The following is a 17,551-nucleotide window of genomic DNA, read 5'->3' on the forward strand; positions in this document are numbered from 1 at the left end:
TGACCTCAGTTTCTTCAAAACACATGGTTGTTCTTGGATTAGTGTTTTGTGCTCCTCATAGGTGTAGTGGGTAGACGTGAGCTTATTTCAGTTGTTGTTATTCATTTGTCCCTATGGAAAAATATGTTTTTGCCCTGCTCAGCTTGTCCTTGTGACTGTTCACTTTTGAAGGTGAAGGTGTAAGTCACAAACAATCCCACGCTAGTTTGGAATTATGATTAATATAATGGTTATTTATTTAAAGGGGAAAAAGCTTACAGATCACCGTCCCAGACAACAGCCCTCTGTGCAATCAGGAAGGGAGTCTAGTCGCCAGAAGCGGAGCAGGAAGTAAGAGAGTGCGAGGAGGGAAGTGGCCGCTTTTTTAAAGGGAGAGAGACCACGCCCCAATGGGCTGGTATCTCAGCGGCTATTGGCTGGAGGAGCGGAAGGACCTTCCGCAACACATTTTGCTCATGTGATTCTTCTTAACCCTCAGAGTATAAACTGTCTGAGGCTCTGAATAAAGTTGGCTCTTGAATGAGACCTTAGTCTGCCTCATTTTTAGGCCCTGTTCTTCCAGGTTTACAGCCAACTAGAGTGGTAAAGAGGCTTGCAGTTCCAGAGGAAAAGAGTCCATTGTGGAGGGAAAGGCATGCGTGATGGCAGGAGGAGGTTGCAGGAAGCAGAGAAACGGAACAAGAAATGGGGTGAGGTGTGAACCTTCAAAGCAAATGTTCAGTGACATAGCTCCTCCAGAAAGGTTTCACCTCTTGAAGTTTCCCTAATATCTCTGTAGTGATTTGAGTGAGAATGTCCCCATAGGCTCATGTGTTTGAGTACTTGGTCCCCAGTTGATGGAACTATTTGGGAAGGATTAGGGGATGTGGCCTTGTTGGAGAAGTTGTGTCACTGAGGTTGTCTTCAGAGTTTCAAAAGACTCAACCCGCTTCTGGTGTGCCATCTCTCCTTCTTTACCTCCCATATGCAGCTCACATTGTGAGTTCTCTGATGTTCTTGTCACCATATCTGTGCTCCACCATCATGGACTCTAATCTCTGAAACCATAAGTCCAATTAAACACTTTCTTTTATAAGTTGCCTTGGCCATGGTGTGTTGTCACAATAGAAAAGGAACTTAGACAGAAGTTGGCACCTGGATATTGTAATGACAGGTCTGACCATGCACTTTTGAGCAATGTGGAAGACTTTGAACTAGGAAAGAGGTCAGATCTGTATGTGAGGCTAATGGGCCATCCTAGAAGGAGCTTGGAAGACAGTAGTGCTGAGAACAACATGGACTATGGAGGCTCAGATGAAGAGGTTTCAGAGGGTAACAACATTAGCAACTGATTAGAGACCATTCTTGTGCTATTTTAGCACAAATTACTGTGGCTGCTTTCTGCCTAAGGCTAAATTGAAAAGTAATGGACTAATTCATTTTGTGAGGAGATTTCAAAACAGCAAACTATGACTAGGGAGAGTTATGGAGAAAATGTTGGGGGGGAAGAATGTAGAAGAGGTGGACACTGGCTATTTCTAGGAGTGAGTAAAAAATGGTGAGAAGAAGAGAAAGGATGTCTGGTGATTAACACTTCCTGTGGTCAGCTGTGATCAGGGTTCTGCTGGGTGATGGCAGGGGTTTAGGCAAACGAGCTATATTATTCCTGAAATGCTAAATACTATGGTTTCATGAATTTCTCATAATTTAGCCAAAATAGAGAAACTTTTCAAAATGTTCATGGCCCACAATAAGTAAACCTTTTGGTGGTGAACAGATGTACATCTAGAGACTGCAGTTTGGCAAATGTGACCTTAGCCATTTGGGTGAGAAACTGCTCTTGCCTGAACTGCTTCAGTGGTCATGCAGTACCCACAGAGAGATGACTGCTGAACTTGCCTAAAGGTGAGATAGTCCTTCCGGGTTCTTGCTTTTAAGCCAACAGAGCCTAGTGTTGTGGGGGAAAGGAAACACGGCTCCTGAAAGTGGATTCAGCTAGCGAGATGAGGTGCTTCAATTCTGATGTGGGATTTCATTGGTCAATAAAGAAACTGCCTTGGCCCATCTGATAGGGCAGAATTTAGATAGGTGGAGTAAACAAAACAGAATGGTGGGAGGAAGAGGAAGTGAGCTCAGATGCAGGGCAGCTCCTCTCAGAGCCAGACGCGATGCAGCCAGCCGCCAGGTCAGACATGCTGAATCTTTCCCGGTAAGCGCACCTAGTGGTGCTACGCAGATTATTAGAAATGGGCTAAATTAATACGTGAGAATTAGCCTAGAAGAGGCTAGATATAATGGGCCAGGCAGTGTTTAAAAGAGTACAGTTTGTGTGTTGTTATTTTGGGGAATGAGCTAGCCAGGCAGCCGGGAGCTGGGTGGCAGGAACGCAGCCTGAAGCTCCCTTCAACACAATTCTATGACTACTTCCTGATTTCTAAACTTGTGCCTCAGTGCCATGTACGGGTCAGTTATTTAATGAATGTCATCAGACCCTGGAGGACAGCGTCACAAATACCAAGCACACTATTGGAGTTGGTGCTTTAAGCTTCATTTAGCAGGCCACCCCATCATTCTTCTAGGCTGTCTCATGTATGTACCACAGACCTACGTCATCTTGCCACTTCCTCCATATTTGCACTGACTGAGATCTGAGGTTTCTGTTAGCCCGTCTCTGTTGACTGTGTCACTGTGCCTCTCTCCATGAGTGCACAGAAATACATCTCAGCATCTTCCAGCTGGGAGTCTGTGATCTCCAGGCTGAAGGACTTTGCTGCCCTCTGGAAGTTCACGGAGAAACAGTTCTCCTTTGTGTCCTGCTGCCTATAAGCTTTCTGGCGAATAACAAGAGTCATCCGCCCTCTTTGCTGTCTGTACCAGAACAAGTTATAATTACTAGTATCATTTGTGTCGTACGTGCAGTCCAGGGTTGCCGACTCTGCCTCCTGCTCGAACTTTTCCTGCTGAGGCTGAGTGACCGTCTGGGCCGTGCTGGCTCCTGTGGAACAGAAGAGGGAAACGTATCTGGTATCTGTCAGAGAGAGAAACACTGTCAACCTGGTTCCTGTCTTATCTGCCTTTCCTCCTGATTCCAGTGCCAGGCATCCCATACCAGCCTTCTGCTTCCTAGAAGTGTGGTTTTGAGTCAATACAGCATTTTTACTATTACTCTTCCTTTTTTCTTCAAAACCCTAGATGCCAATAGGAAGAAAGACCCACAGCTTACTTACGTAGGCAGTTGGTGATCACAATTGCCCAAGGTGAGCTGACAATTGCCATGCTCCCAGCTGTCCCCTGCAGGGCCAAGTCTCCCTCTCTGATGTTGTCTTCTGTGTTTACTGGCAGTTCTTCAAAGCAGGGGATGCTTTCACAGGTGGGTGTGAGTGATTATATGTCATCAAGGAGAGATCTTCCTGGCCCTTTGTTGTTCTGTTTCTCAGAAAGCTGATCTTTAGTTATAGTTTAAATGAAAGTAAATAAATAGTGATGTTTTATTTATTTTTTTTTTGACAGGATGAAAAGAAAGAAGATATGGAGTTAGAAAATGTCTTACAAAAATAACACAATCAAGTATGCTAGGTAAAACATAATTATGGACAATATAGCACACCTGATATGCTAAGGTATTCAGTTGTTCACATCTTCACAATTTCCCAAAGTGTCAAATGAGAAAAAAGATGTTTCTGAGAGAAAAAGAACCGACTAAATTCAGAAATAAATGGAATAAACAGAACACATCAGATCTAACTGTGCTTATATTTTCCAAAGATATTAAAAAATGTCTACCTCAAGATGCAGTGTGCACTACCTGAAGTAGTGATTGCAGACGTCCTCATCAGCATAATTGCTGTAGATGGTTTGATTTGTATTCCGTTACTCTTAAAACTCATTTTGCTCTGAGAAAAGATGAAATAAGAACTCTAGAAAGCCCCTCGCTATCTCATTAGCTTTGTGCTTTTCCAGAACAAGTGGCAAAGGTCTATGTAATTCCAGGGCTGGAGTCCCACGCTGGGAGCATGGGCTGGAGTTTTGGCACATGATGGATGCTGACTGGGGAGCACAGACAGGTGGCTACGTGTCTCCGCTCACAGAAACAGGCAGGGAGTTGGGAGGATTGCAACTGATGCTGAGAGAAGCAACTACAATCTCATCCTCTCCATGGTGGTGATGGAAGAGGGGCTCAAATTTCTCCTCATCATCTTCATCTTGGCATCATGATTGGAATTCCTGTATCTTGAGTTTAGGTCCCATCAAGTCAGCACCAATACAGAGATTTGTGAATATGTACCTAACTGCAGTTGCATTTAGGGACAGTTGTTTGGAAGTAAATTTGGAAGGGAAGGAAGATAATGCATGTCAAAAAGTCAGCTACCACTGTAGTGAACTGGAGAACCATATAGTGGGAGACATTGGTAGTATAACCTTTGGGATTATCCTAAATGAATCTTGAAGAGGCTGGAGAAATTACCTGTGGACTTTTCCATCACTGATTAGTTACTGCTCTTACGATATAAACTCTGGTACCTCTAGGATTACCTAAATTTGTTCCTGTTGCTACCCTGGCCCGAAAGTGGTCTTCAGAGTCGCGAGAATTTTCAGCAAGTAATGCCCAGTGTGCAGAGGTAACCACCACAGAGGTGAGTAGGTCACCATAGCACCTGTACAATAGGTCCCCAGACCTGCTCAAATCTCCTTGTGCTTTGTGGTCTTGCCTCGTAGAACTCCAGTGTTTGCAAAAGAGACAGAAAAGGTTAGTGGGACAAGTTGAAGTTGCTACTGTTTATTCCACGGCTGTAATTCACATTTATTTTCTTCCAAATCATCCATTCTTAATTCCTCTTACCATCTGAGAATACTTACAGGGTCCTAGATTTCTTCCTTCAGGAAACTACCTAGGCTTCCATTCCCGAAGAGTTTAAGTCCCTGGTTATTCTGCACTCGCTAGGTCATAGTTGCCACACTTGCCTGTTTATAGTAACTTATGCTACAAAATGTCCACAGCCATTGCAAGGGAAATGGTAAAAAATAATGTAAATGTGCAAATGAGTTTTCAACATATTTTCCCGGCTCCTATTAGAAAGCTGCAGCCCCACGTCTTCATGATGATCAGCATCAGCCATGGAGTTCCTAGGATGTTGTAATACGAGCGGCAGGGCTGCGTCCCCGGCACCCGGCCGCCCGCATGGCTAGTTTATGCCCCAAAATAATTACACGGAAACTGTATTTTTTTAATCACTGCCTGGCCCATTAGTTCCGGCCCCTTATTGGCTAGCTCTTACATATTGATCTAACCCATTTCTAATATTCTGTGTAGCCCACGAGCTGGCTTACCAGGAAAGATCTTAACCTGCGTCTGTCTGGAGTGAGAGAATCATGGCGACTCCCTGACTCGGCTTTTTTCTCCCAGCATCCTGTTTTGTCTACTCCGCCTACCTAATTTTCTGTCCTATTAAAGGGGCCAAGGCAGTTTCTTTATTACTTAACCAATGAAACAACAGATAGAAAATGACCCACCTCCATCATTTCCCCTTTTTCTGTTTAAACAAAAAAGAAAGGTTTTCACTTTAACATAGTAAGATTACATATAGCAAAACAGTTATCAAGCAAGAATTACAGTTACAATATTTATATCTATTTTAACTCTTATCATAACTAAGGAAAACTATAACTATCTATCCATTTTTTAACTTCATCAAAGACTCCAGAAGGATATAATACTACCTAAGTAAACAAGAAATAAGAAACTTTAAACTCTAGAAATGACAGAGACATCTTGCTGCCTGGACAGTCACGCAAAGTTCCTCTGTACCGTTGGGGCATCCATCTTCGGCCTACAGGCCCATAGTATCCAGCAGACATTTCCATGAAGCAGGAAATTCCAAAGACAGTTCAGTCACTTTCTGCTGTGTCCTGCAGAATGTCTCGTAGACTCTTTCATGAATCAGGAACCCCGAAAGACCATCTCACCTTTAGGCAAGTTCAGTAGTTCTTTTTGTGGGTTCTTTGTGTCCAGTTTATGCATCAGTCCAGGCAAGAGCAGTTTCTTGCCCAAATGGCTAACCAACTCCATAAGAAGCCTCTTCGATGCCCATCTTCTTCTTGAAGTAGATTGGTGCTGCCAGGAGCAGATGTGTCTCATTATCATGAAAAGCCCTAAGTTATTAAAACATTAAATGCCATATTCTGCAGTCTTTGAAAGATATGAAGAATGCCTATTTAGCTGAAATATATCTATGCACATCTAGAAAATCTAACTAACATGACTAAAAGCTTGACAATTATCGATGATTATCCATTAACAACCTATATACATTACATTTTTAAATGAACTACATAATCACAATACCTTAAGAGCAGAAATACATATACATATAACAAAATTAACCTTAAAATCCATACCAATGCAAATTATTCATATCTATATCACTAGAAACAGAGAATGTCTGTCAACAAAAGCTGCAGGCACTGAGAGAGGAAGGTCCAAGGGACAGGCTGTATGTATTGCAGGTGGCAGACCTGGGAGCATAGGGCTACTCAGACCTGTTGGAGACCAGATGACATCACCGAAGCCCCAGATGTTGGAAATGGAGTAGCAGGGAATGATATTTGTACTGCTGGCTTTTTGTCTTGCTTTGGTCAGAGCATTCCTTGTTTTACCCCCATCCTTCCCTTTGGGAATAGGAATATTTAATCTCAGCCATTGTTTGATGGAAGTATGTAACTTGCTTTTGATTCTGCCAGGGCTCATAGATAAAACTTTAACTTGAGTCTCAGGAAAGACTATGGAGTTGTTTTTTTTTTTGTTTTGTTTTTTTTGTTTTTTGTTTTTTTTTTTTGTTTTTTCGAGACAGGGTTTCTCTGTGGCTTTGGAGCCTGTCCTGGAACTAGCTCTGTAGACCAGGCTGGTCTCGAACTCACAGAGATCCGCCTGCCTCTGCCTCCCGAGTGCTGGGATTAAAGGCGTGCGCCACCATCACCCGGCTTGACTATGGAGTTTTGAACTAGTTCTAAGACTATGAGGAATTTTGAAGTTAAACTGAGTATTTATCAATTATGAGTTGACCATAAGCCATGTGGCTGGAATATTATGGCTTGGGAGTAAGATGTCCCCAATAGGCTCATGTGTCTGAACAGTGGATCCTCAGTGAATGATGCTATTTTTGAAGGTTGTAGAACTTTATTTGAGATGGGGTCTGCCTGGAGGAAGTGGGTCCCTGGGGACGGGACTTGGAGATTACAGCAATACCTTACTTACACCCCCAACTCAATTTCTAGTAGGTACTGAAACCTGAGCAGAGAATACCACAAGTTTAGGTACCACAGGCAGGATTAGGAAGACATTGCCATGCCTTCCCTGCTCTGCCTTGAGCCCATTGAATTGTTTCTTGTGAGATATTTGGTGTCAGTGAGAAACAATAATACAGGCATTGTTCCCTATCACAGGCTCAGCTGTAGCTACTAGAGATAGGGTAGAAGTTTGTTACCAGAAGCAGCTAAATCTTAGCTGGTAAGAGAAAGCCCTATTTCTGAGGTAACAGCAAACCTTGGTTCTGTCATCTTGGATGATCTATTCATAATTATTGCTGAAGCAAGGCGAGGATGTGGACAGAGGCTGACTGGACGTCTTTGTGTGGATCACCTTATCCACACGGCAACTGAGAGCATCATCTGTAGTGGACGCTCTCTGGTGGCTCAGACACGAGAAACAGTGCTCTGAACACCGGGTGTCTCTGCTCACTGCTCCTCTCCCAGGCACCATGCCTTCAGCACAGTCCTCCCTCTCTACCTGCTTCAGATCCTGATTCTAGAAAAGACCAAGGCATTTGCTGTTTTCCAAAGGCCCACGGCTCATTATCTGCAAACACAGCCTTAACTTTCTCCCTGGTTTGAACTCTGCTCTCAGGAGGCAGCCTCTTTCCATCGCTCCCTCTTCTCTCTTTCCCCTTCTCTTGTAAGTTTTATGCCAGTTCCTGTAGGTTTTAATACTGATCATCTATATTGATGTCAAATATATTTTCTTTCACAACCCAATTGGATGGCTCTGGCTTTCAAGATTTGTATTGTGACATCTTTGTAAAAGACGAAAGGAAACTCAAAGGCAGGCATTTATGCTGGTCCTTTGGTGCTTTCTCTTTTTGGTATTGACTGAGAGTTTGGGCTTCACACTGAGATGCAAACTACCTTGGACAGTACCTGAAGGCATTGTCCAGTAACAGTGAGCCCTAGAAGGAAACATTTCCATGGTGTTGCAGGGCCTCCCCACATCTTCCTTTGCTCATAGAAAAACTGAAGGAAGTACTCTTGAAACCCAGATGAAAGGGTGTGTTCTTGGGCCTCTCAGCAAGGTTTAGGTAAAGGCTGCAGGTGGTGGAGGGGCACTGTGTGCTCACTCCACAGAAGAACAGAGTTGAATCTTGGAGCTTAGCATCCTTTGCAAGCAGGGAAAAGAGTTGACTTTCTGTATCCAGCCTGGTTGTGAATCTTCCACTGATCTTCTCTCTCACGGTTGGAAACATTTGTATCAGGGTGGTGAGGCCCCCCTCAGGGTCCTGCCTAAACCATTGGAAGACATTGGAAGCTCTGTCTCGGTAACTACAGTTCAGTGTGAAGGCCTCACCTTCCTTAGCTGTCAGGGAAGGAGGACTCTGTTGCACCAGTGGTTGTCCACTTGACCCTGTGTAAACAGGAAACAAAGAGATTTTCATTCATAAAAAATGCTTTAATAGCCAAGCTTAGATACTTCTTAGAATAAGACCCATCCTGTCCCGACTCCTCTATATTTCACTGCCAAGGCTGTGTGCTTTTTCCTCATGTGTATTTCCGCCCCCACTCACCACTGCCCCCACTCACAGGTCAGCTGCACACAGAGGAGAAGCAGTGAGACTGTCAGAGAAGAACCCATTCTTTCTTCTTCCTGGAGCATCAGAGGGCGGTCTGGGGGCTGCCCCTGGCGGTGTTCAGTAACCCTACCCATTGTTCTAGCCTTGTTTTTTTCAGCTGGGACTGTCTGCTTTCACAGCCAATGAAAACCTTCCTGTCACAAGAAACAGTGCCTGCCCTCGCTGTGGTGACTCTCTTTCACCTCTTTTTAGGTGTCAGCAGTTACTTCTGTCACAAATCAGAAATTTTAAATTCAGCCCCACTTCGTTCTTCTTTAACACAAGGTAACTAAATCCATTAGATTAAAAGACAGAATAGAGAGAGGAGAAGCAAAGGAACGAAATCCACGTGGTTAATACTGTCACACAGCTAGTAATTGTCTGAAAAGGTGAACAAGTTTGCTGTATTCCTGCAAAGCAGTTTGGACGTTTTCTTCCTTAGCGTTCCACATCCTTAGGGTTCCAAATTAAATCCGTGTGAAATTATTGTTGTTGTTGTGCAAAGGAAATGCTAAATGTGTCTTTCTTCTCCACCTCTCTCCGAGAGCACTTTGGAAGTATTTGAGTGAAAAAAAAAAAAAAGAAACACAACCCAAACCAAAACAAACAAGCAAAAAAAAAAAAAAATCACCAAGACCAGACATGATGGTGCATGCATTTAATCCCAGCCATCTGGAGGCAGAGAGAGAAGAATTTTTGAGTTTGAGGCCAGCCTGATCTACAGAGTGAGTTCCAGGACAGCCAGAACTACAGAGAGAGACCCTGTCTGGAAAAACAAAACAAAACAAAGCAAATCACCAAATGGAGGTTGCATCGATTCTATGCACCATAAGTCCATTAAAGCAGAGAAATCATAAAATTCATATGAAATTTGCCAAAACTTTGTGTGTGTGTGTGTGTGTGTGTGTGTGTGTGCCTTTGTTGGTTTGGGTTTCAAGTCACAATAGAAAAGTTTTAAATTTTCTTTAAAAAAAAACACGTGGACTTTGTTTTCTATTGCTGTATGCACAGTGGTTCACTATACAACATGTCACATTGAATCTTAAGAGGGCTGTGTAAGAGATGGATTTAGCTGATGTAAAATGAATTTGCACAAAATTCTTTGTGCATTTTAGCTCAGTAATGTCTTAACGAATTGTTTCAGACTTTCTTCGCACATCTACTAGAAAATACAACTTTTCATGATCAATATCTTTTAAATAAAATGGACCATGTTTTGTCTTAATAACACAAGCATTATTTAATGAACATTTTACTAATCCTTTGAAAATTTTCTACAGTGTATTTTGATCACATCTGCCCTTATCTTAGCTCCTCCCAGATCTTCTCCTATCTTGCTAACACTCCAACTTCATGCCCTTCTTTCTTCTTTTTTAAAATCTGATAGTCCATTGACTCCAATTTGTGTTGCCCATCTACGTCTGGGTGTCGGGATATCCTGTGGAGTGTGATCAACCATCCAGGGGCCACATCAACCTTCAGGAAAACTGACTCTGCCTCCCTCAGGAGCTATCAGTTGTTCAAAGCTCCCAAAGTAAAGTTGGGGGCTACTGAGCCCCTTCCCACTCCATGAGGAATGTTAACTGGCTTCATCTTTTGCAGGGAGCACGGCTGCTGTGAGTTCGTGTGTACAGTGGTCCTGTCCAGAAGACACTGCTGTATTCTGGTCTTCCCTAACCTCTGGTTCTTGGATCTCTCTGGCCCCTCTCCTTCCAGTGACTCATGAACCTCAGGAAAGGGTATAGTATAGCAGTCCCAGTTGTGGCTGAGCTGTGCACAAGTTATATTCTTTACACTCAGAGCAGTTGTCAGTTCCTGTATTAACCCCTTTTTACTGCACAATCAGCTTTCCTGATGAAGTGTGAGGGCTGTGCCAGTCCAAGGCAGCACGGAGAAGAATGTAGACAGCAGCTTGATGCTAAGTCCATTTAGCAGAATAATAGGTTCACCTATGAGCTTTCTAATTATGAACTCCTAACTATTAGGACTATAAGCTCCTAACTATTAGGACAATGAGCTTCCAAACTATGAGTTCCTAACTATTAGGACTATGAGCTTCCTAACTATGAGTTCCTAACTATTAGGACTATGAGCTTCCTAACTATAAGTTTCTAACTTTTAGGACTATGGGCTTCCTAACTATGAGCTCCTCACTATTAGGACTATGAGCTTCCTAACTACGAGTTCTTGGTCATGTTTTTGGTACCAGATGACTTTATTATGTTCTCAGGCAGGAAAAAGCTGCCTGCCTTCTGGCTAACTTTGAACATGTTAGTGCATTGCAAATGTAGAGCTTCTTATATTTTGTCTTGGGTACACGGGCAGATTGGGGGACTTACTCAATATTTCACACATCAGTTATCAGAAGCTCTTCACTTTGGCTAAAGTGTTTGCAGAAAGGGTGGTAAGATCTCAGAAGGAGCAAAAGTTTGTGGAGAAAGTTCCTTTCCGTTTCTTGTATCTAGTCCTCATCCTGCTAATGCAGGTGCTTACCATTCAAGGTCATATCCTTGGATGCATTCCCTGGGTAAAGCCCTGGCAAATCTAGCCCCACTTTTCTTTCTTTGCCCTTCATATGATTATGAAGCAAGTGGTTGAACCTCTATCCCGAGGGTCTGAAGTATAAAGACTTGTGATCCTCTTGAGTGTTAAGTGGAAATGAATTCTTTGCCCCCTTTCAGGTATAGAATTATGAAAAACAGGGAGACTCTCTTCCCTGGCATTTCCCCCATGCTTCAGAATAGAGTTAGCTTTCTGCTGAAGACGAGAGTTTTGAGTAGGGCAGGACTCTGCCTTCCTCTGTCCATTCAATTTTTTGCTTGAGAAAAACCAGTCACAAGAGAGCTAGTATGTGGGCAGTCAGTGGGAATTTGGCTCTTGACCACCCTACGCTGGGAACCATGAGATCACTCTTCACGACAGAGCAGGTCTCAACTCATACCATCTCTGGAACACAAACTGCTGGTGGTGCTTCTATTGTGTAAAGATTTTCTCCTCTTTGGTAAATCACAGTCTTACCAGGAATGTAAGAAGGGATGTTTTTCTGGTGAGAACCAAGGGGAGATGCCCAGCTGCTTGGAAGAAGTACTATTTACATGAGCTTTGTCCTTACAATTGCTTCTCTGTGTTCAACTATGACAGTTCCAACATTCTAGACAGGAATCAGCAGAAGCAGATCTTAAAAAAAATCCTGAATTTTCCTAATCACTGATAAACAGGGGTTGTAGCAGGTTAACAATGAGTATTGTTTTTGTTATCTACAGTCCATTCCATTTAAACTTATGGGGATATATCATAAAGTTACAAAATAGAACATTCTAATTGCATAGTGGGGAAGACAAGAAAATCATATGATAAGATTTAAAATTAAGTAACTCCAGGGGGCAGTGTGTGATTGGCACCAGCATTGGTTACTGTGGTTGCCCAGAGCAGGAGAAGCCACAGCCACAGCCACAGCCCGGTAGTTACCACAGGAGTCAAGAGACAATTCACACGAGCACTTTCATTGACAAAGAAAAGGAGTTTGACCAAGTGGTCCTTATGTGTGTTAAAAGCGTTTGAAACAGGAAGGAAAAACAAATCCCTTATAAAATCAAACATGCGCCAGAGTTTCAGCTGTGCTTCCTCATGGAAGTACTCGGAGCTCCTCTAGTGCAGAGGGAGAAGGCAATGCTGCCCCACACCTCTGTCCCTAGTTAACACTGTTTTAGAGCTATAGGCTAGAGAAATCAGGAAACAACAGCAACAGCAAAAAGTCAGAACTATGACTTGGAAAGAAAGTTGTAAGATATCATGGGTACATACCTGGAAACCTGAAAGGGAACAAAATTGCTACCAAAAATGGTTTATAACAGCATAGCATTAAAAAGTCTGCGCATTGTTCATATGACACCCCAAAAAAGACAGTTGAAAGAAACCGGAAACAGAATACATTTCCTATTTTATAAAAGAAAGGAAATTGTCTTGTGAGTAAAGTCAGCATACAAAACTGAGGTGTCATGGCAACTTTGTCCTGATTTACCCCTCTTGGCTCCTTTCCCGTCCCTCCGCCCTCATCTTAGTCCCCCTTCCACGCCACATGCATTTTACCCCTGGCTTTTCTTCCTTCCTCCCCTCTCCTTTAAGATCTCTTCCTCTACTTCCATTGTCCCCTTTCTGCTTTTATCAAACACACAGGGTATGGAAGGAAATTCTTGAATGAAAATTAAGCCTCGTTTGACAGGCAAGATAAATGGACTAGTGAATCTTTACTTAGGTGTAATTGTGCATGGGAACTCACATACAACAAGACCAGCATCTTGGCTCATTAGGGGAAACGACTTTGGGAAGTATGCGGGGGTGAGTTGTGTTTTTCTCAGCTGGAGACTGGGGCAGATATGATGTAATTTCTGTCTCAGTTCAGACCAGGAGCCTGGCCAGACTACAGGGATTCTGCATACTTGGAGTGGTGTGAAGACTTTCCTAAAATTGGTCTGCTGTGGAACATTCTGGAAGTTCAGAGATCAACTTCTGTGGAGCATTCCAGAAGTTCAGAGGTTAAGCCTTTCTGTCATCACTTCCACTCAAACCACTGAAAGGAAGGAATGTGTGCCAAATCTCTACTTTCCTGAATAGTATATTGTTCCTGGTCGGGAAAAAGTCTTGGTACCGAACAGACAATTTATTGATTTCAGGATTCTATGAGTAACAGAAATACGGAAAGATGGGGTATTTAACAATTAAGCATCAACCTCAAGGCAAAGTTCCATATCTTATTTATTCATCTGTCTTTGAATTGAGAATGAGATGGCTTGGATGCCATTGGGTCCACCATGTAACATTCTATTTTGATTCGAAAAAATCTTCCAGACTTTTCCCAACAGAAAATAAACCTTCATGACTAGGCTGCCTTACAAAGTAGGGTGTGGGAGAATGTGGGAGAAAGAGAAGTTAAATAAGATTCTAAGACTTTCAGCTGTCAGAATTAGGTAAAGTATTTGCCATTTTATCAAGATCAGCAAGGGTGAAGATGAATCCTTTGGGAGGGAATTAAATGCTGTGCTTTTGCCATGCTAAATTCTGAGTGTCAGTTAGTCATGCATGGTAATGGCACCCAGGTGTCTTAGTTAAAGTTTCTATTGCTGTGAAGAGACACCATGACCACAGCAACTCTTACAAAGGAAAATATTTCATAGGTTTAGTCCATTAACATCATGGCAGGGTGCACGGCAGTGTGCAGGCAGACATGCTGCTGGAGAGGTGGCTGAGTTTTTATGTCTTGATTCACAGACAATAGAAAGTGGTATGTCTCCCTGGACATGACTTGAGCATATATGAGGCCACAAAGCCCACCTCCACAGTAACACATTCCCTCCAACAAGGCTACCTATGCCAACAAGATCATACCTTCTAGCAGTGCTGTTCCCTTTGGGAGTCATTTTTTTAAACTACTACAACAGGCAGAACCATATATGAATATCTGCCTTTCAGCTGGGAAAGCCAGGATGGAGATGGTGAAAGTCACCAGTGCACAGATAGCAATTAAAACCACATCTCTTGAGTATGATCATTTGAATATGGACATAGATTAAATACGTGTTTTGGAAATGAGCTGCAGAACACACGAACTAGAGGTCAGCAAGTAAGACTGGGATAGAAAAGGAGACAGAGAGGAATTGATCTAGAGCCACAAGCAAACCAGAACTTGTGGCCACCTAGAGCTCAAGCAACGGTGTTCCAAGGAGAGAAGAGGCATTATAGCAAATGCTTCCGGGAGATCTCAACAATGTAAGGAATGGTAAGATCATCGGATTCGTAGGTATAAAAACTCATGCAAACCTCAGCAAGAAGAGTCACATTAGACTAGACGCTGACCAAAATGGGTTCTCTAAGAGAAGGGAACAGGAGTAGAGATAATGAACTTAGAATGGATATAGAAAGCTTGTTAGTAATACAGACAAGGAGCAATTGCCCCTGCAAGCTCTTTTACACACCGGACTAACAAACCCTGTTCTAGCAATCTGTCTTAAAGACATGGTGAGAAATTTGGATTGTGTTTTATATTTAAAGATGCTTATGATACTGCTATTTAAATGACTGCAAATTGGATATGAGTTACCAGAATAGGAAAACTAAACAGTTTGTTATGGTTATGGTATATCAATGATGTGGAATAGTAAACAGTTTCAAGCTATGAATTCAAATCATTCACGATGTTGATAAAGAGATTGTTGAGGAGGGAACATGAATAGTAACATGGAAAAAAGCAGACAAAAACAAAATATAGAAACAAGTATAAAAAAGGATCAATCATGTCTCCACAGCAAAATTGTAAATTTTAATGCTTTCCTAATTTGTTCTATCCTCAGTGCATAAACCTGTGTATAAACCTGTGTGGGTTCAATGAGACTGTATTATCTCTAACGTCTGTGATTTACTTCACACCACCCTGGTTAGTCTGACTGGACAGTGCTTCTATTCAATGTAAATTCAGATCTAATTAGACTAGCCTGCAAGTGTCTCTCTTCTTTTTGAATGTAATAATTATGGCTATAAATGAAAGAATTTCAAAATGAGACAGTATTTTAACTTTTGCTGCTCTGAGTGGAGCTAGATTCATTGGCTCTGATGCACTAAGAAATCTGTCTCATATCTTGTCATTGCCTTTCTCCATCTCTCTTCTTTTTCATTTTATCATGATATCTTAGGGTTTCTGTTATTGTAATAAAGCACCATGACCAAAATCAATTTGGGTTTATTTGTCTTACATCTAGGTAACAGTTAGTTTCTGAGGGAAGTCAGGGGAGAACTCAAGGCAGGGCAAGAACCTGGAGGCAGGGGAAGCAGAGGCTGTGGAGGAGTGCTAATTACTGGCTTGCTTGAATGACTTGCTAGCCTGATTCCTAAAGCATCCAGGACCACCATCCCAGGGATGGTGCTGCCCACAGGGAGCTGGACACTTCCACATCAAGCATCAGTCAAGAAATTGCCCACAGGCTTGCCCACAAGCCGGGGTGGTGGAGACATTTTCTCAGTTTAGGTGCCTTCTTGTCAAATGATTTTAGCTTGTGTCAAGTTGACATAAAACTAGCCATTACACATGGGATATTTTAAAAAATAACTTTATTAATTCTTTGAGAATTCCATACAATGAATTTTGATTGTATCTATTCATCCCATTCTTTTTCAAGATCTATCTTTATTGCCCTATCTGCCCAACTCTGTGTCCTCTGTTTTTCCTCATTTTAAAAATTAATTTGTTGTAAGGGAGCCTGCTTATTTGTTTCCCTGCTTTCTAGACTCCCAAAATAATCACACAGAAACTTTATTAATTAAATCACTGCTTGGCCCATTAACTCTAACTTTTTATTGGCTAACTCATACATCTTAATTTAACCCATCTCCATTAATCTGTGTATCGCAATGTGGCCATGGATTACCAGCAAAGTTTAGGCATGTCTGTCTCTGGTGGCAGCTCCATGGCTTCTCTCTGACCCCGCCCTCTTTCTCCCAGAATTTTGTTTAGTTTTCGGTGCCTAGCTCTGTTCTCCTATAGCTCTGCTATAGCCCAAAGCAGTTCCTTTATTAACCAATGATATTCACAGCATACAGAGGTGACTCCCACATTACCTCCCCTTTTCTGTTTAACTAAAAAGGGAGGTTTTAACTTTAACAAAGTAAAATTAAATTACATATAACAAAACAGGTATCAAAGAAGAATGGCAGTTACAATGTTTATATCTACTTTATCTTTTATCATAACTAAGGAAAATTATACTTTATAATTATAAATATTTCAAATTCATCAAAGACTCCAGAAGGATATAATATTACCTAAGTATACAGGAAGTACATTGTAAGCAACTTCCAAAAGGCTAGAAATGACAGAGACATTCTGCTTACTGGACCAAAGTTCTTCTGTATGTTGGGACATCCATCTTCAGTCTACAGGCCCATAGTATCCAGCAGACTTTTCAATGAAGCAGGATATTTCAGACAGTTCCACCTATACTGGCAGTTTTCAGTCACTTTCTTCTGTGTCCTGAAGGAATGTCTGGCAGACTTTTTCATGAAGCAGGAACCCCGAACGATCATCTCACCTTTAGGAAAGTTCAGCAGTCATTTCTCTGTGGATCCTGCATGTCCAGTTCATCAAGCAGTTCAGGCAAGAGCAGTTTCTTGCCCAAATGGCTAATGAACTCCATAAGGAGCCTCTTAGATGTCCATCATCCTCTTGAAGTAGCGTGGTGTGGCCAGGAGCAGATATATCTCATGGTCATAAAAAGCCTTAAGTTTTTTAACATTTTAAATGCCATATTCTGAAGGTCTCTGAAAGATTTGAAGAATACCTATCTAAGTGAAATATATGTCTATACATCTAGAAAATCTAATTAATGTGACTATAAGCTTGACTATTATAGATGATTATCTATTAAGCTATATTTCTTAATTATACATTACATTTTAAATGAACTACACAATCATAATACCTTAATCAAGAGCAGAAATATACATATAACAAGATTGACCTTAAATTTGCATCAATAAACCAAGATCTATACCAATGCAATCTCTATAGTATATCCTCCTTTAAATGTAAAAAATATAAACAATATCTGGGAATATGGGCATAGTTCATCTCCAAACTGCTTCCTTCTGTTTATTGGGTGAAGTAATTTTTTGAGGGGTGTTCTAGGCAACTTTTCAGGCAGTCTTTG

The 17,551-nt window shown here is 41.9% G+C and overlaps 1 gene segment (V, D, J or C); it reads right to left on the bottom strand.

Annotated features, from left to right (window-relative positions):
- LOC130885019 (T-cell receptor alpha chain constant-like) overlaps positions 1–17,551 on the bottom strand; it is a 463,384-nt gene that overhangs the window by 263,841 nt on the left and 181,992 nt on the right.

This window comes from Chionomys nivalis, chromosome 12 (assembly GCF_950005125.1).
Source record: "Chionomys nivalis chromosome 12, mChiNiv1.1, whole genome shotgun sequence".
Classification (NCBI taxonomy): Eukaryota; Metazoa; Chordata; class Mammalia; order Rodentia; family Cricetidae; genus Chionomys; species Chionomys nivalis.